Source organism: Mustelus asterias, chromosome 23 (genome assembly GCF_964213995.1).
Source record: "Mustelus asterias chromosome 23, sMusAst1.hap1.1, whole genome shotgun sequence".
NCBI classification, from domain to species: Eukaryota; Metazoa; Chordata; class Chondrichthyes; order Carcharhiniformes; family Triakidae; genus Mustelus; species Mustelus asterias.
In genome coordinates this window covers 49,044,526-49,069,912 of record NC_135823.1, presented here as the reverse complement: position 1 = coordinate 49,069,912, position 25,387 = coordinate 49,044,526, and the positions used below count along the sequence as shown (strand labels likewise).

The following is a 25,387-nucleotide window of genomic DNA, read 5'->3' as shown; positions in this document are numbered from 1 at the left end:
TGGAGATCACATGGTCTGGAATGGGGGGGTGGGGGTAAGTTAATAGGTTGTAATGAACAAAGCATCGTAGCTGTGAGGGACAGCTCGGTGGATAGGATATTGGTATGTAGATAGGCTGGAAAATTGGGCGGGGATCCTGGATTCAGGATTCAATCCTGGACCGGGGAGCGGCGCGGGCTTGGAGGGCCTGTTCCTGTGCTGTATTGTTCTTTGTTGTATCCCACAGAAACAGCAATGAAATGGATATCCATTTGGTTATGTTGGCTGGGGTGTAAATGTTGGCCACAATGCTCTTCTAAGAGCTCTGCAGGATTTTCTACATCAGCTGGAGAGGGAGAAAAGCCTTTGGTTTAATATCTCACCCGACGAAAGTACCCCCAATGGTGCAACACTCCCTTTAGTACCGCACTGCTATATCAGTCTATATTAAGCACTGGCAACTCACTCCAATACGTCTCTTATTTTCCACGTAACCCGCTCGCAAGAGTCAATGGCTCACTGATATATTTCCAAAGCAAAGTTAACTTCTATCCCAGTTACACTGCGTATAGGTCATTCTGACCTGCCGATGGCAATGCTTCAATAATCCCTGCCAATCTCTCCTGATTCTGTCATTAGCACTGACCATGACCTGATCCAAAGCCTGCCTCAGATGTCCATTGTGAATCAATGGCTCTGTTCTACTGAGCCCTTCTTAATGGTCTGGTTGCTGTGAGGTATATACCGCAGTGATATTCCGTGATTCCAGTTCCTGGCCTGACAAGCCACCAGGATCTCAATATCGTCACTCAACAAAGACCTACTTTTGCTGTATAAATGAGGCTGACACTCCTGCATAGCATTGGTGGGGAATGCAAAACCTCAAGGCTAGAATAGTGTGTGGCTCTGAAATTTAGTGGGAATTGTCCTGGTTATCCACTGTACAATGAGCAGAAATGTGGAATGGGATAGTGAGGGAATTTACACTGTCTCCTGACAGATGGGAGATCAGAAAGGCCCCTTCACTGTGGGAGATAAGGGCCCCATGGTTTGGTTTTGTTCAGACTGGCTGTTTTGTTTGTAAATATTTTGTAATACTGTGGGCTGGACTTTCCTGGAGTTGGGGAGACTGCATGGAGGGCTGAAAATGTGAGCAGGAGACGGACAGATCAGGGAGTCTCCCCCCCTCCCCCCGTGTTTCCAATATTGACAGCTGTGTGAAAGCGGGAGGGGCATAAAGCACACACACCGCCATTATGGATCAGCTGGGCCATGTAAAGAGATAGGAGAGATCAGGAAGTCCTGATTTTAACTGTCAAAAGATGTTAACTGCTCAGAAGGCCCGGGGTAAAACATTCTAAGTCTTACATTGAGCTGTGTGAGGTATCAGACTTAAACTGAATTTTCCTGAGATAGAGACTGCTGTCCGACCCCAGGGAAGGGAATGGCTGGGCTGGCTGGAAAAGTGAGAATGCATTTATGGAGCTGGATCCTTCCAGGAATCCGCTGCAGACCTCTGCGGCAACTCACAATCAGACACCCATAGGTGAATAACATCAGTGACCAATACCCTCTTTGCCAGGGTACAGGAGCACATTAATTTTCCAACAGATATGGAGTGTCAGAGCCAACACATCAAAGCACCGTTATTGGAAGTGCACAGATACACAAATCAAAAGTCTTTTCACTCTATCAGCCTCTGTGTGACCTCAGTAAGGTTTTCCTTCACGTCTGCACATGATCCTTGGAAGCTGCCATGACTCTTTCATCCTGAGGGCGCCAAACCTGACACACCTCCTTGAGCCTAAACCCTAGGCTGTGGCTGGCCACTCACTGGGCAACAAAGATGACCTATTAAGGAGGTGACTGCGTACACCATTGCGGCCAGCAGAGACAGTGCCAGAACAGTGTTATAACAGCGGTTTCCTTCAAACCAGAGCAACCATCCAGCAGATCACTGACCTTTCACAATAATCTCCTCCAAGCATGTTCAGAAGGAGGCCATTCGGCCCATTGAGTCTGCACAGATTACAATTCCTCCCAGCCCCTATCCCCATAACCCCACTTATTTACCCAGCTAACCCCCTGACACTAAGGGGCAATTTAGCAACCTAACCCGCACATCTTTGGACTGTGGGAGGAAACTGGAGCACCTGGAGGAAACCCACGCAGACACGGGGAGAACGTGCAAACCCCACACAGGCAGTCACCCAAGCCGGGTGCTTGCGCTGTGAGGCAGCAGTGCTAACCACTGTGTCACCACGCCGCCTAGTGGGTCAAAAATGTAAATTATCTGTCCTTGTGATAGTTTACCAGGATGTTGCCTGGTATGGAGGGTCTTAGCTATGAGGAGAGATTGGGTAAACTGGGGTTGTTCTCCCTGGAAAGACGGAGAATGAGGGGAGATCTAATAGAGGTGTACAAGATTATGAAGGGGATAGATAGGGTGAACAGTGGGAAGCTTTTTCCCAGATCAGAAGTGACGTTCACGAGGGGTCACGGGCTCAAGGTGAGAGGGGCGAAGTATAACTCAGATATTAGAGGGATGTTTTTTACACAGAGGGTGGTGGGGGCCTGGAATGCGCTACCAAGTAGGGTGGTGGAGGCAGGCACGCTGACATCGTTTAAGACTTACCTGGATAGTCACATGAGCAGCCTGGGAATGGAGGGATACAAACGATTGGTCTAGTTGGACCAAGGAGCGGCACAAGCTTGGAGGGCCGAAGGGCCTGTTTCCTGTGCTGTACTGTTCTTTGTTCTTTGTTGGGGTGGATATTTGTAATGAATGGGTTGTGCCATTGGAACATATTCAATATCCAGAGCTCAGTGACGTAGACGGCTCTTCAGAGGAAGAGGAGGAGGTTGAGCCATCGGCCTCAGATGAAGATATAACCGAGGATATAATCCCACCTGAGGTCAATGGACCATGTCCCGCCCGCTTTGATTCCCATGGTGGGTGGGATGGTAAAATTCCACCCCAGGTCTGAAGTGTTTAAGTCGGGTGACCCTGACCTATGCAAGAAATTCAGATACAACCTACTGAGAACCGTCAAAGATACCAAGAGACTGTACCGGACCAAGCTGGAGTCCCAGGCTAGCCATACAAACACCCACCGATTATGGCAAGGTCTACACGACATAACAGACTAAAAGATGAAGACGAGTAGAATCACCAGCAACAATGCACCCCTACCCAATGCGCTCAATGCATTTTATGCCTGTTTTGAGCAGGAGGTCAGAGAGAGGATGTCATCTGTCCTGACAACCTCAGGTAAACTGGTATCCGAGGTCACCATCGCAGACGTTAGATCGGCCTTCCTGAAAGTCAGCCCATGGAAAGCGACTAGCCTGGATGGGGTACCCAGACGAGCACCTAGATCCTGGACAGACAAGCTGGCAGGGGTATTCACAGACATCTTTAACCTCTCCTTACACCTATCTGCTTCAAGAAGCGACCATCATTCCTGTACCAAAGAAAAGCCAGGCAGTGTGCCTAAATGACTATCGTCTGGTGGCTCTGACATCCATCATTAAGAAGTGCTTCGAAAGGTTAGTCATGGCACACAACAACTCCAGTCTTCCAGATTGCCTGGATCCACTACAGTTCACCTATTGCTGCAACAGGTCCACAGCAAACACAATCTCCTTGGCCCTACACTGAACCTGGAACATCTGGATAACAAGGACACTTATGTTAGACTCCTATTTATTGAATACAGCTCAGCCTTCAACAAAACTCATCTCCAAACTCTGTGGCCTGGGGCCCTGCTCCTCCCTCTGCGACTGGATCCTGAACTTCCTAACCCACAGACCGCAATCAGTAAAGATAGGTAACAACACCTCCTCAACGGTTATCCTCAACACCGGTGCCCCACAAGGCTGTGTCCTCAGACTTTTACTATACTCCTTATACACCTATGACTGTGTGGCCAAATTCCGCTCCAACTCCATTTTCTAATTTGCTGACGACACCACCGTAGTGAGTCAGACTTCAAACAACGACGAGACGGAGTACAGGAAAGAGATAGAGAATCTGGTGAACTGGTGTGATGACAATAATCTCTCCCTAAATGTCAACAAAACAAAGAACCTAGTCATCGACTTCAGGAAATGTAGTGGAGGACATGACCCTGTCTACATCAATGGGACAGTAAGAAGTCTCACAACACCAGGTTAAAGTCCAACAGGTTTATTTGGTAGCACAAGCCACAAGCTTTCGGAACTTGGGGACATCAATGGGGACAAAGTAGAAAGGGTCGAGAGCTTCAAGTTTCTAAGTGTTCAGATCACCAACGATGTCCTGGTCCCCCTATGCCGCCACTCGATCATTCTCAGTTTTGACACTTTCAATTGACTCCCAGTCTCATAAGCTTTTGGTGGGAAGGTTGACTTAAGAAAGTCCACCTACACCTCTACTTTCTCAGAAGGCTAAGGAACATCAGCATGTGTACTACAACTCTCACCAACTTTTACAGATGGACCATAGAAAGCATTTTTTCTGGATGTATCAGCTTGGTATGGCTCCTGCTCTGACCAAGACCAAAAGAAACTACAAAAGGTTGTGAATGTAGCCCAGTCCATCACGCAAACCAGCCTCCCATCCATTGACTCTGTCTACATTTCCCGCTGCCTCGGAAAAGCAGCCAGCATAATCAAGGACCCCATGCATCCCAGACATACTCTCTTCCACCTTCTTCCATCAGGAAAAAGAGAGAAAAATCTGAAAACCCGTACCGACAGACTCAAGAACAGCTTCTTTCCTGCTGCCATCAGAGTTTTGAATGGTCCTATCATATATTAAGCTGATCTTTCTCCTCAACCTATCTGTAACTGCAACATTATATTCTGCACCCTATCCTTTCCTTCTCCCCTATGTACTCTATGAACGGTATGTTTTGACTGTACAGCGCTCAAGAAAGAATGCTTTTCACTGTATCCCAATACATGTGACAATGATAAATAGGATATAACATAATAGAATATTTTTTCTTAAACACAAATGAATAAATATCAGAAATGAGACACATTATATGCAACCAAACATAAGTTTATATGGAGATACAGCACAGTGTAAGGAAAAGTATCGGTGGGATTCTCTGGTCTCTCTGCCACGTGTTTCTATGGTGGGTGGGTGCACACCATTCACTGGTGCTGGAATCTCCAGTTCCTTCGCTGTCAATGGGATTTCCCATTGAAACCAAAAGAGAAAATGCTGGAAAATCTCAGCAGGTCTGGCAGCATCTGTAAGGAGAGAAAAGAATTGACGTTTCGAGTCCAGATGACCCTTTGTCAAAGGATTTCTCATTGATTCTATTCCACACTTCTTCACGCAAAGGGGAGTGGAAATTTGGAAGTTTTTCTGCCTTGTCTCTTCCCCCTTCCCCAACCTTCCCATCAAAAGCTTATGAGACTGGGAGTCAATTAAAAGTGTCAAAACTGAGAATGATAGATTGTTTGTTGAGCAAGGATATTAAGGGATACAGAGCAAAGGTGGGTAAATGGAGTTACCTATCAGTCAGGCTTGATGGGCTGAATGGCCTATTCATTCCATGCGGTGGGGGTGCACGGTGTGGGTGCACCATTCGTGAAACTGGAGGTTCCTGCCAGCATTGTATTCCGGCCGAGTGCTGCAGAACGGAAAATTCCGAGTCAAGATTTATACAAAACCATCAGAAACAAATCATTTCACTCATTTACTGTTAGCTGGATCTTATGGGATACCAGGATTGAGAAGTTATACTCATCAGGAAAGACTGGTAAATACTGGGCGGCATGGACACATTGGGCCGAAGGGCCTGTTTCCATGCTGTATGACTCTATGGCTGAACCGGCTGCAGCTCATTTCTCTGAAAAAGAGAAGACGGAGAAGTAACCTAATAGAGGTCTTTAAAATTATAAATGGGTAGGTGAAGAGAAGATGTTTCTAATTGCAAAGGAGATCAGAACGAAAGGCCATAAATATGACAGTTACTAAAAATCTAATAGGGAATTCAGGAGAAATCTCTTTATCCTGAGAGTGGTGAGAATGTGGGCGGCACGGTGGTACAGTGGTTAGCACTGCAGCCTCACAGTGCCAGGGATCCTGGTTCAATTCTCAGCTTGGGTCACTGTCTGTGCGGAGTCTGCATGTTCGCCCCGTGTCTGCGTGGGCTTCCTCCGGGTGCTCCAGTTTCCTTCCACAGTCCGAAATACGTGCCGGTTAGATGCATTGGCCGTGCTAAATTCTCCCTCAGTATATCCGAACAGGCGCCAGAGTGTGGCGACTAGGGGATTTTCACAGTAACTTCATTGCAGTGTTGATGTAAGCCTACTTATGACAGTAATAAATAACTTTAAAAGAATGTGGCACTCCCTACCACTAACACAAATAGTGTAAGATTTAAGGGGAATCTAGATAAGCACGAGGGAAAAAGGGATCAAATATTATTTCACGAGGGAAAAAGGGATCAAATATTATTTCCACCCTTAATATTAGATTAAGGGTGGAAAGAGGCTTGAGTAAGGTTTAAACTTTGGCATGGGCCAGTTGGGTTAAATGGCCTGGTTTCTGTGCTGTAGAGACTGTAATCTACACAAACTTTCAGCCATGTTTCCTATGCAACAACATGCATCAACTGTAATTCATTGGCTGAAAAACACCCAGGACAATGAATATCCTTTGGACTGGGTTCATCAATCTTGGGTAAGAGAGCAGGGAGACAAAAGCAAGATAACTCTCTGAGCTTTTTCTCTGCTATCATTTCGGAACATAGGAACATGGGTAGACCATTCAGCCCATCAAGCCTGGCTGATAGGTAACTCCATTTACCCAACATTGCTTTGTATCCATTAATATCTTTGCTCAACAAAAAATCTATCGTTCTCTGTTTTGACATTTTCAGTTGACCCCCAAGCTTTTGGTGGGAAGGTTGGGGAGGGGGAGTGCTAAGACAGAAAAACGTCCAAATTTCCACTCCCCTTTGTGTGAAGAAGTGTTTCTTGACATCACCTTATTTGGCCTGGCTTTAATTTTGAAATTATGCCCCTTTATTCTGAACTCCCCTCCCAGAGAAAGTAGTTTCTTTCTACTTAATTTATCAACTCTTTTAATAATTTGAATGTATCAATTAGATCACTTACTATCTTCTATATTCAAGGGAAAATAAGTTTTGTCTATGCCACCTGTCCTCAGAATTTAATTCTTTTAGCCTCAGTATTTTTCTGCTGATTTCTTGAGTAAATCCCTATTGCCAACAGCTTGAAGGAAGGCCCCACTTTTCTCAAGTCACCACACCTGGATGATACGTGTGAATTTTTCTCTTGTCTGCGGGCTGCAAGTTCCTGCAAGGGAATGCTATAAACGGGAAGCAGATGACCTTCCACAGTCAGTGAAATTGAAGGAATTTGGAGCTTTTCCCTGGCGGTGGCAATAGCCTGAGTTAAATCCAGTCACCAGCAGCCCCATCCCTTGATGCTGCTGCATCACCTTTCACTCTACCTGATCACTCCCTCGCTAAGGCTCTCAATCAACTGCTTCCACTGCCTGGCCAGGCACAACGTGACACAAAGAGAGCTTGTAAGGAGCTTCCACACACGGACAGCACACCCCGAGAAGCTAGCAACAAGAATGGGACAGGGCATTTGTAAACATGAATAGCATGGGGTTTGAAATAAATCCCAGTTAAATGGCTCATCATCATCATTCCCTTAATTTTTTGGTGTGCAGGTGATTTATTTAAGCATGCTGCACATTTAAATGTTTTTGTGTAGTTGTAGAAGTGGGACATCTGGTATGCTGCATGTGAAGGGGACATGTGGGTTTCTGCAAGGTTTCACTACGTACAAGGAACACTGCCTGTTGTATATTTCTCTTTCTGGGATGCTGGGAGTGAGCTGTTAAATCCAGTTAAAATCAGAAAATCATACAGCATAAAAGGAGGTAATTTTGCCCATTATCCCTGCACTGGCACATTGAAAGAACAATCCAATTAGTTCCAATCCCCTGCTCTTTCCCCATAACTTTGCAAAACTTTCTTCTTCAAGTATTTATCTAATTCTTAGCTGAAATTTATTATCAAATCTGTCTCCACTATTCTTTCGTACAACAAATCCCAGATTAAAATGAATCGCTGTGTGAAATGTCTCCTTTCTCATCCTGACTTTAAAAAATAATCATTTTTGATATGTCCTCTGGACCAACTGCTCCGAAAGCTTGTGTGGCTTTTGCTACCAAATAAACTTGTTGGACTTTAACCTGGTGTTGTTAAACTTCTTACTGTGTTTACCCCAGTCCAACGCCGGCATCTCCACATCATGACTACCAACCCTTCTGCCAGTGAAAACATTTTCTGCTTATTTATTGCAGAAAATTCTTCACAATTTTGAACACCTCTATTAAATCTTCCTTGAACCTCCTCTGCTCTAAGGAGAACAATCTTGGCTTCTTCTCTCTCTCTCTCTCTATATAATTCGAGTTGGTAATTTGAATCTAGAGATTCCAGACTCACAGACTGATGGAATCCAAATTAAAAGACTAAGTGGAAAGTAGATCTGAAACTAACTCTGAGATGACAAGGTGCTACAGTGGGTTATAAGCTGGCTGTTCTCCACTGGGACCTGGCTCCGCACCAGCTCAGACATTGGGTATAGAAGTGTCCATTGACTGAATTGGGAAGTTAACCCGGCTCGTCACAGTTTGTCAATCATGTCAGCTGTGGTTCAATTGGTGGCACTCCTGGCTAATATTTATCCCTCAACCAACATCACAAAAATAGATCTTCCCGTCTCCGGATGGTTGTACCCCGGACATATTCCGGAAGATGCACTGGGGAGCCCTTTCGGACATCCCAACGGAAGGTGATTGTGGAAATTGTCTGGGAAGTTTCAACTTCCAATGGGCAACTCCCCTGCATCCAAACCCTCCAAAATATTTTCCAACTCTGAGTTAGGGTTGGAGACTTCAAAGGGTTGCAAATTACTTACCAGAAAATGTTAGACAGGAAAAAAACCATGGTCAAAATCCAATGCCGGTGGGAATCTCTGGTCCTGCTGATGGTGCACCCGCCCCACATGTGTTTCCCGGTGGCGTGGGGTGCAATCAATGGGAAATCCCATTGACAGCAGCAGGACCAGAAGATCCCACTCCGGTGAATGGCGCGCTGCCTCCCGCTGCAAGAACACGGGTAAGGGAGGCCAGAGAATCCTACCCCATTTCTAAACAACTGAGCCCTTCCCAACTCCCCACTGTCAGGCCCCAAGCTCTTCTCTTACCCTCCAACACCCCACTGATCCTCCAGCCCTCAGACCCCTTTGACCCTCCAACTCCCCTCTCTGCCCCCTTAACCCTCTGGCTCCCCTCCCCACCGGCCCTTCAACTCCCCCTACTGATCCTCCTATTCCATCCTGACCCTACCCCTCCCCCTGACCCACTAACCACCTCCACCCACCTGAACTCATCACCCTACCCATTGTACCATCCTTCCACCCTCCCCACTTACCTCACACACTCATTCACTAACACACTGAAAAAGCTATTTAAATGTCTCAAAGCTTTTCACTGTACTGGTGAATGAAGACTTACCAAAATACAGCAGCTAGTGCAGTAGAAAGGGAGCACTGTTTGGCTCCCCCTGACGATCCTGCTCAACGAAGGACTCCAAAAACAGGCATGCTCTGCATTTCTAGAGGCCCAGTTCAGAAGTCCAGACAAGAAATGCAGCGTTGGTAATGAAAATAGGAAGGGAGTGGCAATCTAACAGTAACTGCAACACCTCTGAAGATTTGGCCTATTATCTGGTCATTACCATTTTGCTGCTTTTGGGATCTTGCTGTGCAGAAATTGGTTGTTGTGCTTCCAATATTACAACTCCGGCTACACTTTAATGAGAGCTTCAATAGCTGTGAAGAGCTTTGGGAAGGCCAGGGCTTGTAAAAGACACAATAGAAATACATTCATTTTTTTTTTAAAGAAATCCAGCATTCAGAGGGTTAAGCTACCCAGCAATAAATTATTGTGTGTGTACAGATCACCTCTGCCCCAGGAAACCAGAGTGAGTCCCTCTAGACCACGTCTGTGTGCTGCTCCAAAGCTGGCGCTGGGGGGCCTGTTCTCTTTGTGAGCAGTGGAATGCTGGTGCCTGTGGGGGAGTGCCACATTCCCCACCACCACAACCACCCCCCCAACCCCCCCCCCCCCCCCCCCCCCCCCCCACTGCGTTCATCAGCTCTGAATTCCTACAGGGAATAGATGTGATTCAATCTGTGCCAATTTCAGCAAAGGCCTAACCAGCCACACACACCACTCTCCACCCCGCAACCCCCCCCCCAACAACCCCCAACCCCCAGCTCCCTCTGTGGCCTGTAATGGGTTTGAAACTTCAGAGAAACATTGCACCCTTTTTAGTACTTCAAACTCCAATGATTCAACTTTGGACTTAGGGTATTAACTGGTTTCTGTTTCCAAACAAATGTGTCTTGGTAAGGTACGGACACAGCTGGAGTCTGTAACCCCCACACCAGGAGGAATCCTGTCTACATTTAACATGGGAAGAAGCCAAGAATGAGGCACTTGCACAGTCAGTAGGGGCCTCAAAAGACATCCGCACTCTCCCACTTTAGTTCATCAGATTCCCAAGACCTGCATGTTTATTTAAATAGACGGAGCAAATGAGTTTGAGCAGCCGTGACCCAATGCCTGATTCATATCTGCACTAAAATGTCTTTATTCTTACACAGCACTGGCACACAAATTGGAAAATGTATTCAGGGAGATCCAAGTGCTACTGCAGGAAAAGTTGAGCCTATTCAGCAGGGCAGTGTAGAGGGAACTTTACTCTGTAAAGACATTAAACCTGAGTCCTGTCTATCTTCTTAGCTGGACATAAAAGAGTCCGTGCAACTATTGGAAGAAGAGCAGCAGAGTTCACTTCAGTGTTCTGGTTTAACTTTATCAGCAGATTATCTGATCATTATCTCAGTGCTGTTTGTGGGATCTAGCTGTGCACTTGTTGGCTCCAGTGTTTTTCTCACAATGGGTCCAATCCCTCTCTCCTGTTTCATTCCCATATCGTGCAATATTCCTCTTCTGAATTCCACGTAGGGATTCTGCTTCCACATCTTTTTTGTCATTAGGGGCTATTAACGCTGTGCTCCCTGCCCAGGGTGTAGTTGGATATACTGGGTTTTAGACTATTTGCCCATTAGAAATTTCAGCAGACTGGCCCAGATTCTTTACACATTTCTCCCTTCCCTAGCCACACATTGGTTGGGAGGCTCTTAGGGACGAAAGGTGCTATATAAATGCAAATTCTTTCCTATCATTTTCACAACACTCCTGATCCAGAACAATGAAGTCCACTCTGCCTTGCCTCGATCAGATTCCAAGTGTTCTCCACTTTTGAACAGAGCTTGTGTACAATCACTGATTCCAGATCACACTTCCACAACCGAAAGCTGGATTCCGTGATCTCATTGTTACTGAGTGACAGTCTGAGAGAGCTGGATTCACATCAGTCGAGGTACTGTCACTAACACGGGGTGCTAGGGGAATAGCTTACTGAGTGACAGGATGAGGGAACCTTATTAAAATCTTTGGGGGATTTTTTTAAAAAGGTAGGAAAATTTGGAAAGGATTTGAAAAATTGTTTTTTAAGGCAGCTGAAAAAATGTTTTATCTTGCATGTTTTGTGGCTGAGAGAAGTTGAACTTTGTTATAAAACAAACCAGCTGTGAGGGATTACAAGCTTAGTCCTATCTAGCAACACCTCTATGAATAGGAATAGAACCTGAGGCCTATAATATACCAAGCTCTATGAGCAATCATACAAGTGCTGCCAAAACTCCCCCTCCCACTAGGACTGCACAGCATTGGAAAGCCCCCCACCCCCAGCTCTATCCTGGCCCTCATTAACTGGGCTCTGGAATCTCCCCACAGGGGGCCCCTCAGTCTGCTCACACACCAGCCTGACAACACAAAGTCTGAAATCAACCTCAGCACTCCTCCGTCGTGACCTGCACAGAGCCATGCACGCCCAGATTCCAGAAGGTTCTCTGAGTCTTCTCTAATCCAGTCACTGAGGGAACTGCAGTGAAGGGAACAGGCGAGATTTATAACAGGTCACAGCTTGAGAGTGAACACTGTGAGATTACTGTGAATTGTGCCCTTGGAATGATCCTGTTGGAGAGTGGGGAGGGGGTCAATTGATGACCTTTGTCTGGGGTTCTGTGGGGTAACACTCCCCCTGCGACCCCCCTCTCTCATGATCCACTGCTGTCCACAAGAGTGAAACACCGCAGTAAAACTTTTAGAAACCCTTTAACCTCAATCCCTCAACTTAACATATTTCATGCCAGGGTTCCATGTCATGGTGATGTGTGACTTGGAGAGGAACTTGTCGATGATAGTGTTGCCATGCACCTGCACTAAGTGGCAGAGGTCACACGTCTGAGAGGTGCTGCAGGAGAAAGCAACAGAGACTGCAGCTGTCGCTGAGAAATGATCAGTGATCGCACTCAAACTTGCTTATTGGGTCGAAGGCTGTACAAGATGGTGCTCTGTATCTTTTGTTAAATGGGATGTATTTAAAAATAAACAAACACGATATTATTAAAGGGGTGTTTTCCTGACCTTGCTGAAGGTGTGTTTATTGAAGGGGTAAAAATTCCAATTCTGCCTCTGGAGGGTGAGTTGTCCAATTGCTCAACTCCAGCCCTCACTATCAGGCAGGAAATCACAGGCTCACTGGCAGCATTATTGCGATTTGTGCTTCCCATATGTACCAGGGTCAGAAACTGAATCCCCGCCCCAATTACATCAATATAGATTTGGGCAACAGATTAACCGCAATGTGAAGTTCCTTCAGGTCACAATAAAACTTTGAAAACAGCTGCATCTGTACCAGTCCATTTACTTCTGCATCACTCAGTAATCAAGGCTGTGAGAATGGGGCAGGAGGGAAGGGACTAATTGGATAGACTTACAAAGAATGATGGGCTGAAAGGCCTCCTTCAACGTTGCATAATCCTTTTGTATCTATTGTAGAGTTCCATGTATTAGCAGCTCTCTGATACCTCACCCAAGTGATCCCTCTTCATGTGTGGGGTCTACAGAATGAGCTGACAGACTACTTGTGACAATTCACAGGCCTGGTCCATGTGGTAACCACACTTCCATTGGGGACTTCTACCATCACTAGTCTATATAAAAATAAATGACTTGTATTTTTATGGCACCTTTCATCATCATAGAATATTCCAAAGTGTTTTTCAACTAAAGTACTGCTGATATGCAGTCACTGCTCTAATATTGGAAACATGGCAGCCAATTTGCACACAGCAAGATCCCACAAATAATAATCAGATAAATGACCAGATCTTTTTATTTCAGTGAAGTTAGTGTAGGGATAAATAATGGCTAGGACATTGAGAAAGAGGAGATTTATAGTTATTGTATTATTGTATTACAATAGTGGATGTTCTTTATTTATTAAAATATTGCATTTGGTTTATATATCAGCCAACTTTTTGGGACTTAGGAGTTGTTAGCAGGACCAGTATCTGTTGCCAATGAATTACATGAGCTGAAATCTTCATTCCATGCCTTTGTTACCTCTAGATTTGACTATTCCAATGCACTCCTGGTTGGTCTCCCACATTCTACCCTTAGTATATAGATGTACGAGGCAAGTTTTTTACACAGAGGGTGGAGGGTGCCTGGAACTCACTGCGGGGGGGGGGGGGGGGGGGGGGGGGGGGCATCTTGACAAATACATGAATAGGATGGGAATGGAGGGATATGGTCCATGGAAGGGTAAGGGGTTTTAGTTCAGTCGGGCAGCATGGTCGGTGCAGGCTTGGAGGGCTGAAGAGCCTGTTCCTGTGCTGTAATTTTCTTTGTCCTTTTTGTTCTTAGTAAATTTGAAGTCATCCAAAACTCTGTTGCCCATGTCCTAACACACAGCAAATCTCTTTCCCCTATTACTCATGTGCTCACTGACTTACATGGGCTCCTTGTCAAGCAATGCTTGATTTTTTAAATTCCCTCCATGGAGTTACCCCTTCCTTTCTGTAATCTCCTCCACCTCAACACCCCTACAAGGCATTTCTCTATTTCTCCACATAGACTGACGTGGTATACTGGACAATAACCATCAACCTGCCTGGCTACTGGAAGGGATGATGTGGAGATGCCGGCGTTGATTACTTGATTACCTGTAAAGACTCGCATTCCAACCATTATTTTGTAAATTGAGTTTGTGTCTTTATATGCCTTGTTTGTGAACTGAAATCCCACTCACCTGATGAAGGAGCAGTACTCCGAAAGCTAGTGGCTTTTGCTAACAAATAAACCTGTTGGGACTTTAACCTGGTGTTATGAGACTTCTTACTGGAAGGGAGCAGGTAATTCTGTGTCTATAATCATCGCCACCTTGCAGTGAGCTCCCAAACCTCTCTCCAGTCTGTTGGGAGACCAGGCTCCTCCCTGGAGTGATGGTCAAGACAACAACATGTATTATTCCCACAGTGAATGTCCATAGCCAGCAGTGAATCCTGCCTGACGTTCTTGTCCTTGGATAATGGTGTGTTTTGGTGTGGGAAAGGGAAAGGGAAATGTACAGAGAATAGAAAATAAAGCAAAAAGCTACTCCAAGGAGGTGATGTTCAATTGTGATTCTTTTGGGTGTTTCAAAATAAGAATAGCAAGCATAAAGACATCCAGTACCAGTTAGGAGGCAGACCAGCTGAAAACCAGCCTGTCCAGTATAAAATAGACAAATGGCCACCCAGTGAGCGATTTTAATCGCTCCATCAGTGGTGGCTGTGTCTTCAGTTGCTTGTGTTCTAACTCCTAGAATTCCCTCCCTACACCTTTCCAAATCTCTAGCTCATTTTCTCCTTCAAAAAACTCCTTAAAACCTACCATTTTGACCAGGCTTTTGATCAATGGACCTAATATCTCCACTTTAGTTTTGTATTGTACCTTGTGAAGCACCTTGGGATGTTTTATTCTGTTAAGGGCACAATATGAATAAATTGATGTTATCACTTATTGCAAATTACAGAACATAATGGATCTTGAAAGAGCACCAGATGGGTTTTAGGGCAATCAGGTAGTTTCATAGTCATTATTACTGATACTAATGATGCTTTTTTGTAATCCCAGATATATTTATTTAATTAAATTTAAATTCCCCAGCCAGCTACCACGGTGGGATTTGAACTCCTGCCTCCAGATTATTATTCCAGTCCTCTGGCTCACTAGCCCTGTAAAGTAACTACCACTGGCTTCTTACAGTGCAGACTTCAAATTCTGACCCTGACATTTTCCTGCTGTGTTTGAATGTGGATAAATCAGACATTCCCGATTGCTCAGTTTTCTTGTGTCACTGCTCCAGGCTGATTGGAGATGGTGAAGGTCAGCAGTGACCATGAACACTGGACTAACTCACTGATGAATGCTCACATTGAGGAAGTCTCTGCAAACACAGCCAGACACTTCCCAGTCAGTTAATGTTACACCTCCCACCTGGCAATGGAAACCTCTCTAAACAAACCCTGTAACATTTCACTTAAAGTGACATTGCCAGCTTTAGATTTAAACTGGCGCAATGAGGGAGATTACTTTTGGTGAGAGAAGAAGATGAGGACAATTATCTTCTCTCTGGTCTTTGCGATTCTCACTGCTTCCACGTTTATATCCACAGACCTGTCTGCAGCTGGGTACTGAGGAGCAGGGAGTGTCTCCAACCCATGCACTTTCTATTCCTCCCTCCCCTTCTCCGCTGGGAGAGCAAATTGCCCAATAAAATGCCTGACATTTCTAAGATTGTTAAACTCCCTTCAAACGGTACTATCAAACACTCCCAGAGCACATACATCATGTGTAGTACTTAGTGAGTAGCAGTCTCATCTCTGAGTTGCTAGGTTGTGTGTTCAAGTCCCCCACCAGAGATTTCAAAATACAATCCAGTCTGATACATCAGTGCAGTACTGGGCGAGTGCTGCATGGTTGGAGGTGCTTCTTTCAGATGAGATGTTAAACCAAGGCCCTGTCTGCCCCCTCAGGTGGGCAGAAAATTAACCAGGGTTAAGGGGTGACACAAAAGATGATGGTGCTGAGTTTTAAACATGGCACTGAAATGGGTGCAATGCATCTGAAGTGGGTCTGATGTGAAAGGAGGTTTGGAGATTGACATTTCCTTCTTCTTCCCAGCTTTGCCTGTACTTCGCCTGTTACCATTAGACAAACAGATCTATTCAACAAGGGTCTGTGCAGAGTGCAGCAATCGTATTAATACGACACACTGTTAGCTTGGCTTGGCCCACATCAGGTTACTCCTGAAGTTGCCAATCCTCCTGGCTTGTCCTGAAGTCGCCAATAAAGATGAATCTTCTGGACACTGTCACGAACAACAGCCAGAAGAAAAAAAATCATAGGGGAATTAAATGTCTGATTTTTGCAATGTTCTTTGAACACTTTCATTTATCATTACAAAAGAGTTGGAGGTTGGGGAAAAAGACCATTTGACTGAGGAGGTTAGCAGTGGGAGGTCATGTACAAGAGAAAACTAGCAAAAAGTATAAAAACAAGACTGTAAAAGTATTTCTGAAAAAAGAGATATGTGAAAGCTTTTCACTTTGCAGTCATCGGGACACTACGGAAGAATACCAATATAAGAAGAAAACAACAATTCATACTGTATGAGAAGAGAATACTGAATGGTTGGCAAGTGGACTCTGATTGGTGGAGAAGTTGCCATGGAAAATGTACCAGTTAAGGGTGACTGACAGATAACTACAGTCAATCAAGTAATCAAGAGACAAAAGTGAGGGAGGGAGTTAGACCAATCACCATCACTAGAGAAAAAATAAAATGAAGACAAATGGGGCTTTGTTAAGGTTGAAAAGTCCCCTGCACCAGATGGCCTGCATCCTTAAAGGAAGTGGCTGCAGAGGGTAGATGCATTGGTTGTAATCTTCCAAAATCCCCTAGACTTTGGGCAGCTCCCAGCAGATTGGAAAAACACAAATGTAAACACCTCTCTTCAAAAAAGGAGAGAGACAAAAAGCAGGGAACTATAGGCCAGTTAACTTAACATCTGTCATTGGGAAAATGCTAGAATCTATTATTAAGGAGGTAATAGCAGGACATTTAGAAAATCATAATACAATCAGGCAGAGTCAGCATGGGTTTTGTGAAAGGGAATTTATGTTTGACAAATGTATTAAGTTCTTTGAGAATGTAACTAACAGGGTGGATAAAGGGGCACTGTTAAATGTCGCACATTATGGTTTCCAAAAGGCATTCAATAAGGTGTCATATAAAATGTTACTACACCAGATAGAGCATATGGTTTTGGGAATGATATATTCCCATGGATAGAGAACTGACTAACCAATAGGAGACAGCGAGTCTGAAGAGGGAGGCATGAGGGGGGGCCCTGAAGTGGGTGTAGCGGGGTTTCACACACTTGGGGGGTGGCCGCTGGTGGCAGCGATTGTTGGGGGGGGGGGGCCTATGCCAGCAAATTTGGGGGGGAGAGGGAGTGTCTCTGCTGGCAAGTAATGATGAGGGGAGTCTGTAGGGTTGTCTGAAGATCGGGGCGCCCTTTAAAAAGGAACCTGTGATCTCCAAGGGTCCAGCCTTGCCAGCACCTTAAGGTCCCGCATATCTCTTTGCTGGCAGGAATCTCCGAAAGCTCCAAAAAAATGACTAAGTGTGGGTGGATTGCGATCTGGATCATGCCAACCCACCCAGCAGGAATCTCAGCAGTTTTCCCGCCAGGGCCAAAACTTAGAAATCTTTTGGGAGAATTGCACCCTGGATCTTTGCTGTTGAGATCTCAGGGATATCTCGCACTAGGAGTCCTGCATTAAACTGGGCATTTTGGATGGTGCACAGAAGATGAAAGGGAAATGGTACCTGAAGTAGGGGTAGATACATCAACAACTTGTACTTATACAGTGCCTTTTACATAGTAAACATTCCGAGACCCTTCACAGGAGTGTTACCAAAGAAATTGATGTTGAGTCGCATATGGAGACCTTAGGGACAGGTGATCAAAGGCTCGGTCAAAGGGGTAGGTTTTAAGGCATGTGTTAAATGAGGCAAAGTGAGGTGGAGTGATTTGAGGGGGGAGGGTGAAGGATTCCAGAACTTAGGGCCCAGGCAACTGCACTTAAAGAAACAAAGGGTCAAATGTCACGACTGAAAGTGGGATTCAAAGTGGCAATAAGAGACCATTATCTTCTCAGCCTCTCCAGTACTCCACTGGCAGTTTCATCTTCATTGTCTGCTCATTGCTTCGCTAAACAGGAACCCACCCACTAACTCCTGTAAAAACTTTAAAGCACACACAACTTAAAAGAGGCTAGCTCGGTTTTTCAAACACTTCTCTCTCTGAAAGCTTCTCCCATTCTCTCCAGGCCGGGTGATATGGCCCTGCTCCTGAAATGAATGCTCTGGTTGATGCAAGGATTGGTTGGCAACTGTCGAGAAGTCTCAACCAATGGGTCAATCTGACTCACTGACTCTACACGGGACTTCAAGAGAAAATACACCCACCGCAAGATAAACGTAACGATAGAGAGAAAAAAGAGGGGAAAAAGGGAAAAATAGTGAAATTTACCTATTTATCTACCTTTGTTCCATATCCCTATATACCCTTACCCAACACAAACCTATCAATCTCCAATTGACCCTCAGCAGTCGCAACCCTTGAGGGAGAGAGTTCCAGATTTATACTGCTCTTTGTATGAAGGAATGCTTCCTGCTTTCACTCCTGAATGGCCTGAATCTAATTAAAAGCTTCTACCCACTTCTTCTGAACTCCCCCCATCAAGAGGAAATAGTTGCTTTCTATCTACCTGATCAAACCCTTTCATCGTTTTAAACACCAGGGATTTGGAATATTGGAACTTGAGCCAGGGTGACCCTCGCTGTGGAAAACCTTATTACTGTAATTTATTCGGCAAAGTAAGAATAATTAACTCAGGGAAAGTCAACTTCAATGGGGTAAGAATGGATCTGAGCTGAATAAGTTGGAATCAAGGTTTGGCAAGAAAAATTATAGCTGAACAGTGGGATAGCTTCAAAGGAGACACAGATTATGCACAGTCAAGATATTTTCCCTCAAAAGGGAGCTCCCTGGGTAACAAAAGTGATAGAAGTTAAGATAAAGAAGAAAAAGTGTGCTTATGACAGATGTCAGGTAGAAAACACAATTGAGAACCAAGCTGGATATAAAAGATTCAGAGGGGAGGTGAAAAGCCAAAGAAGATAAGCAAAGAGGGAGTCTGAAAAGAGACTGACAGGCAATATGAAAGGGAAAATCTCCTGTTGACATATAAATAATAAAAAGATGGTAAAACTATCAGTAGGGTCGAATAGGGACCAACAAGGGCAATATGCATTGAGTTCTGGCATGCACTTCAGGAAGGATGTGAGGGCATTGGAGGAGTGTACAAAAGATTCACTCATATGGTTCTAGGAATGAGAAAATTCAGTAATGAAGATAAAATTGAAGATGCGGCAATTGTTTCCCTTAGAAGAGAGTTGATAGAGGGATTCAAAATCACAAGGGGTTTGGAGAGAATAGATAGGGAGAAACTGTTCCTGTGACAGGATTGAGAATGAGAGGACACAGATTTTAAATAATTGGCAAAGGAACAAAAGCGCTGTGAGAAAAAAGTTTTTTATGCAGCAAATGGTTAGGGTTTGGATTGTACTTGCCTGAGAGCGTGGTGGAGACAGATTCAACCGAAGCATTGAAAAGAGAATTAGACTGAAAAGGGAGAATGTGCAGGGTTACGGGGAAAAGGTTGGCTCTATTCTCTCTCTACAGATGCTGTCAGACCTGCTGAGATTTTCCAGCATTTTCAGTTTATGTCACTGTAGACATGATGGGCTGAATGGCCTTGTTCTACTGTAATGATTCTGTGAGTTTCTGCTCAGTGTCTCCCAATAATACAAGCTGCATCATCAGCTTAAACAAACAGTAAAGGACTGAGCAGCTGCTCCGAGCACCGAGGTTCCAGGTTTGACCCCTGGAATGGTAAGAGAAAGATAAAATGTGTTGAATTTCTGCTCCGGGTCATTATGGAAAGTGTAGTCTGCTGCAAAATGCGCATATCAATATTGAGTGAGACCTAGCTGTGACCAAATAGCCCCTAATATTGAATAGTTGATGCCTGCTGCTGAGGCTTGTACATCCAGAATGACTATAAATGAAGGGAGGGAGGGAGGACGGTTGGCTCTCGTGGGAACCTGATCCCACACAAGAGAGCACCAGTAAGGGTAGAATGAAGAGATATTTATTTATTTAAAGGTTTCACTTGCCTTTGTATGTTGCCTGCCTCCAATCCAGTGATCTCAGATGTGGTCCAGTCATGTGTGTCACTCCCAGTACATATGGGTCAATAGGTGCCACAATTGATGAAAGAAGACTGGTGGCAGCTTCCAGAAACTGGAGCAATCCTGAAAGAAATGTGGGCCCTCACCGAATAGAGACACTGCACAGCCACAGTCCGTGGGTGCGTAAAGCAGCTCTGCCAAGGAGCTGTGGGTTGCCCTTCGAGTCAGGACGTCTCGAGAACTGGCTCTAGTCTGATGCACAACTTACAGCCGCACCCTCCCAGTGACACGCCCCAGCAACTTTCAAAGTCCCTTTCAAGAAATTGGATTCTATACAACTGTAGGGTAACAGAGCCACAAGTGGAGAGGGAGTGTCGGAACAAACACATTTATACAAAGGGAACATTCCCTAAAGATCTGAGTAGATCACATTATAAAAACTTGGACAGGAAAGTGATTGATTTTTCTTTTGACCTGGGGGAAAATCTCACTCCATCAGCTCCACAGCAATGAAGATCTATGTGGAATCTGAGATAAGGAGGCTTTAGAGACTGGATGGGGTGGGGTGGTGGTTGCTGCTGAGGGAAGAGGGCTGAGCCCAGGTTTTGCTTCTGGGATTTCACAGCTGGCAGCCTGAACTCTAGGAACACGATCCTTGGAGTTTCGCACAGGGTATGAAGCTTTTGAAGATTGAATTCCAATCTGCCTGTGAAGTTTGTGGCAGTGAATTAACAGCTAAGGGTATGAAGTGCTTAAATCTGGCAGCTTTGGACGGGGTAAGCACTGTGAAACTCAGCAGTAACACACATACACATGGAGAAACAGCTAGGCCTTTCTACCCAACCTGTCCATGTTGAAATTTATGCTCCATATGAGCAATTTTCTTATCCCACATGTTAAGTGCCTCTCCAATAAAGCACTGCAAACGTGCCTCTGTGCTAACCTCCTTGTGCAGGGCAGCTGTACTTACTGAATTGGGTGCAGAAGTGTGTTAGAGAGAGTATATTTAAGGATTGGAGAGCGACCAGGAGAGTAGTCCAGTTGACTCCTTATAATGTAGGGTATAATGAACTGTAAGGAATGTTCAGACACTCATTGGGAAATGGACTACTGATTTTAATGGCCTGTACACATACAAGCCAGGAGTAGAGACAGCACAGTCAGTCTCCTGCACCTTCAGCTGCTTCACATTCCTCATGGGTTCCACTTGGTAGCAGGGAGGTTACTGGATACGACTCATACACTCCAGCTTTCCTGACCTTTCACCCTACTGGGATGCCCATTACTGAACCGTGATCGAATTCTTTAAGAAAAATCTTTCACCACAAAGCCCAGGCTACTGTATTGGGGCCTTCTGTGCTAGGCCTCAGAATTGGTTACCATGGTGATCCACTGAAAGGTTGGCTGTTCAAAAGCCCAACAGCAAGATTACAACTAACAGGATAAAGGTTTTATCCAGATACACCGACATGCCAACTGATACTGAATCCACTCAAACAGATTGTGTTTGTCGGTTTATCCATTATTGATTTCACATTAACATGAGTCTCTTCATGCAGCCTCTCAGGAGCCATCACGGGTAGCGTGGAGGGGGTGGGGAAACAATGGGGTGGGGAGGGCGAGGCAGTGGATTTGGGTGGAGGAAGACAAAGGGAGAAGTGAGGGGTGTGACAAGGGAGAAAGACAAGGGAATAGGGAAATAAGGAAGGCAGGAGGTAGCGTCTTGGGTAGGAGGAGAGAAGGGGAGGAGGTGGACAAGGCGAGATTAGGGAGGGAAAAACAAGGAAGTGGGAGTTGGAGAAATGGAGAGATGGGGAGGGGAGCTGATAGAGGGAAAAGGCAGAGGATTGAAGTGGGAGGTGGTGAGGAGCAATGAGGGAAAGAGAGACAGAGAGGGTAGAGTCAGGGATGATGGCGAGGTGAGAGAGGAAGAGAGGGGGTGAGCCAGCTATGGGGGGAAGCTGGTGAGTGAAGGAAGTGAGTGTGGTAGATGTGGGACAAGGGAAACAAGGGAGGGGACAGCAAAGGGGGTGGCAGAATAGGAGGGATGTCTGTGAAGGCATAGGGGCAGCAAGGGAGCAGGATGAGGGAGGCGAGGCTGGGGAGGTGAAGTGCAAGAGGAAAGACATCTTCAGTTCTCAAAGATAAATTTCCTCTAGGAATGTGGTGGCGCGGTGGCACAGTGGGTAGCACTGCTACCTCACAGTGCCAGGGATCCGGGTTCAATTCCGGCCTTGGGTGACTGTGTGAAGTTTGCACATTCTCCCCATGTCTGTGTGGGTTTCCTCCGGGTGCTCCGGTTTCTGGTAAATGTGTGGGGTTACGGGGATAGGAGGGCAGAGGAGAAGGTCTGGATAAGATGCTCTGTCAGTGAGTCGGTACAGACTAAATGGGCTGAATGGCCTCCTTCTGCACTGTCGGGGTTCTATGATTCTATGTATAAGCCCAGATTCATTATTTAAATAATCGATGGAGAGCCGCACCAGCTAACACAAGGCAAGTATTGCAATGTCCGGGATAGTTTATTTTTGTTGGGGAGATGATGGTATTAAGTTGAATTAACCTTTTCATGCTCATATAAATGTGAATATCTTTGTTGAACACCCACCCCCTCCCCATCTCCATTCATCATGGTAATTCACCACAAATCTCCTCTCCTACAGAGATGTAGCTTCCCAGCCATTCTCAGCACCTAAGGAGCATTATTTATATGTGATCCTTAAGGCTGAGTGTTAAGCGATTATTCAACTGCAGGTGGCTTCACATCCAAACTCCAAACCCACCTTGGCACATGCAGGCTGGGGTCATTAGTTGGTGATCGAGATCAGGTTGATTCTTCTTCTCTCCATCTTAAGAGAGTTGGTGCCAACCACAGGAATCTGACAGTTTCAACATGGACCAGGAATAGAGCCTGAAATCCTCCTCATCTGTACAGTTCAGCCCTTCATTGGATTAACAATTTGAGTCATTGGAATTTGAAGCAGGGTGAGGTCAGACTATAGTTAATTTGGTTAAATCTCCCTTAGGCTAAGTTTTCTGATCAAAGAGTCTCTATAGTGCAGAAGGAGGCCATATGGCCCATTGAGTCTGCACCAACTCTCCGAAAGAGCTACTTAGCCAGGCCCACCCCCCGCTCTATCCCTGTAACCTCACACATTTATCTTGCTAATCCCCTTAACATACACATCTTGGGACACTAAGGGGCAATTTAGCATGGCCAATCCACCTAACCTGCACATCTTTGTACTGTGGGGGGAAACCAGGGCACCCAGAGGAAACCTACACAGACACAGGGAGAATGTACAGATTCCACACAATCAGCCAAGGCCGGAATCGAACCCAGGTCTCTGGCACTGTGAGGCAGCAGTGCTAACCACTGTGCCACTGTACCGCCCACTAGATACAAACAGGATCCATAAACCAGCATGGACTTGATGGGCTGAATGGCCTTCATGCACCATAGTGACTGTGATCATCTCCAATTTATTTCTTGTAAAGGTGCAAGAAGAGCAGAAATATCTTTCCCCTTGGTCAATACACCCCCTAGAGTATAATACTGAGGCAGAGACGCTCCTGAACAACGACATGTTCATTCTTTAATCTGTGCTAAACTGCTCACTGTCTCAGGTTTAACCAGAGCTCACCTTCTAACCCCTGTAACTGCTCCATCATCAAGACTTCCTATGTTTATCTATGTACTGTCGCCTGTCTCACTCCTGCCTCAGTCCATCTGTTACACAAAATCTCACATGCCTCAACTATCCCAAAGCATTCCTTCTCGCTTCCCACCCGTGTAAATTTGATTATCCAAAACTCTCCTGTCTGTGTCGTAAGTCACACCAAGCCCTGTTCACCCACCACTCCTGTGATCAATGACCTATTTTGACCCATACCTCAATTTCAAAATTCTCACCCTTGTTTTCAGATTCTGCTGTGACATCATCCCTTCCCTGTCTTGGTAACCTGCTCCAACCCACAACCCTGCATTCCTCCAATTCTGGCCTCTTATGCCAACTGGCCATTAAATACCTGCCGGGCAGCTGTGTTTCCCCTGTGAGGCCTCTTCCCTGACATTTCAGCTGAGGCAGGGGGGGACGGGGGTAAGGGGGCAGGGTGGGACAGCAGCTGGAGATTCGTGGTGTCCTGTATAATTCAACCCATGCTCACAGTCTGGGCTCGGCTGCAAATTCTTTTGATATCCCAGGAACACAGGGAAAAGAGGAGGCCATTCAGTTCCTTCCATTTATATATCACATCATTGCTGATCTATACCTTAACTCTCCATCGGCCTTTGCTCTATATCCTGTGATACCTAATCTCAGCCTTCAGAGTTCCAATGAACCCCGAGGATCTAGACAGTGCCTTTGGGGGAGTGAGAGAGTTCCAGGACTCTACTACCTCACTCCCACCATTGCTTGTCCAACATGTCCATCCTCATGGAACCCTGCCTTGCCCCACCCACTGCAAAATGAACAGACTCCTTTACAGAGCTGGGTGATTCTTAATTGTCAGTAAAGAGCTTCTCCCCCATCTCCAATACTTTTATAAGTAATAAACAAAAATGTTCAAATCAAACTGAAAGGAACTTTTTAAGATGCCCCAATTATTTTTCTTTAGGGAGTCTAGGGCTTGAGCACAGAAGTTTGTACTGACACTCGCTGCACTGTGGGAGGCGCTGTCTCTTGGATCTGTTATGGCGCGGACGTTGACCTCCCTTTTGCGAAGTAACGCCAAATCCCCCAGTGAGGAATACCTCGCCTCGTAATCTGTTAAAAGTGTGTAGGAAGGTGTGAACTGTCCTTCAGTAATGTTTAGTGGTTAACTAACAGAAATACCTGACATTCACTTTAAAATGAACACTTAACAATTTATTTATTTAACTAACAGGGAACTTTAACTAAACAATTAACATACTGAATAAAGTAAGATTCTAATGGAATGCTGTTCAAATAAATACAAAGCCTATTTGTAAAAGCGGTGGCCCAGTGGTATTATCGCTAGACTATTAATCCAGAAACTCAGCTAATGCTCAGGGGACCCGGGTTCGAATCCCGCCACGGCAGATGGTGGTATTTGAAT

General features: G+C 45.4%; 1 protein-coding gene across 4 annotated transcripts in view; it reads right to left on the bottom strand.

The window, feature by feature from the left end:
* The window catches only part of glis2b (GLIS family zinc finger 2b), a 457,410-nt gene that overhangs the window by 415,039 nt on the left and 16,984 nt on the right, over positions 1-25,387 (bottom strand). Inside the window, exon 2 of one of the 4 annotated variants that reach the window (XM_078240531.1) lies at positions 5,488-5,606. The exons of the other annotated variants lie outside the window; for them this stretch is intronic. The gene's annotated coding sequence lies outside the window, so the exon portion shown is untranslated. The remainder of the gene's footprint in view (positions 1-5,487; positions 5,607-25,387) is intronic. 4 annotated transcript variants of the gene reach the window in all.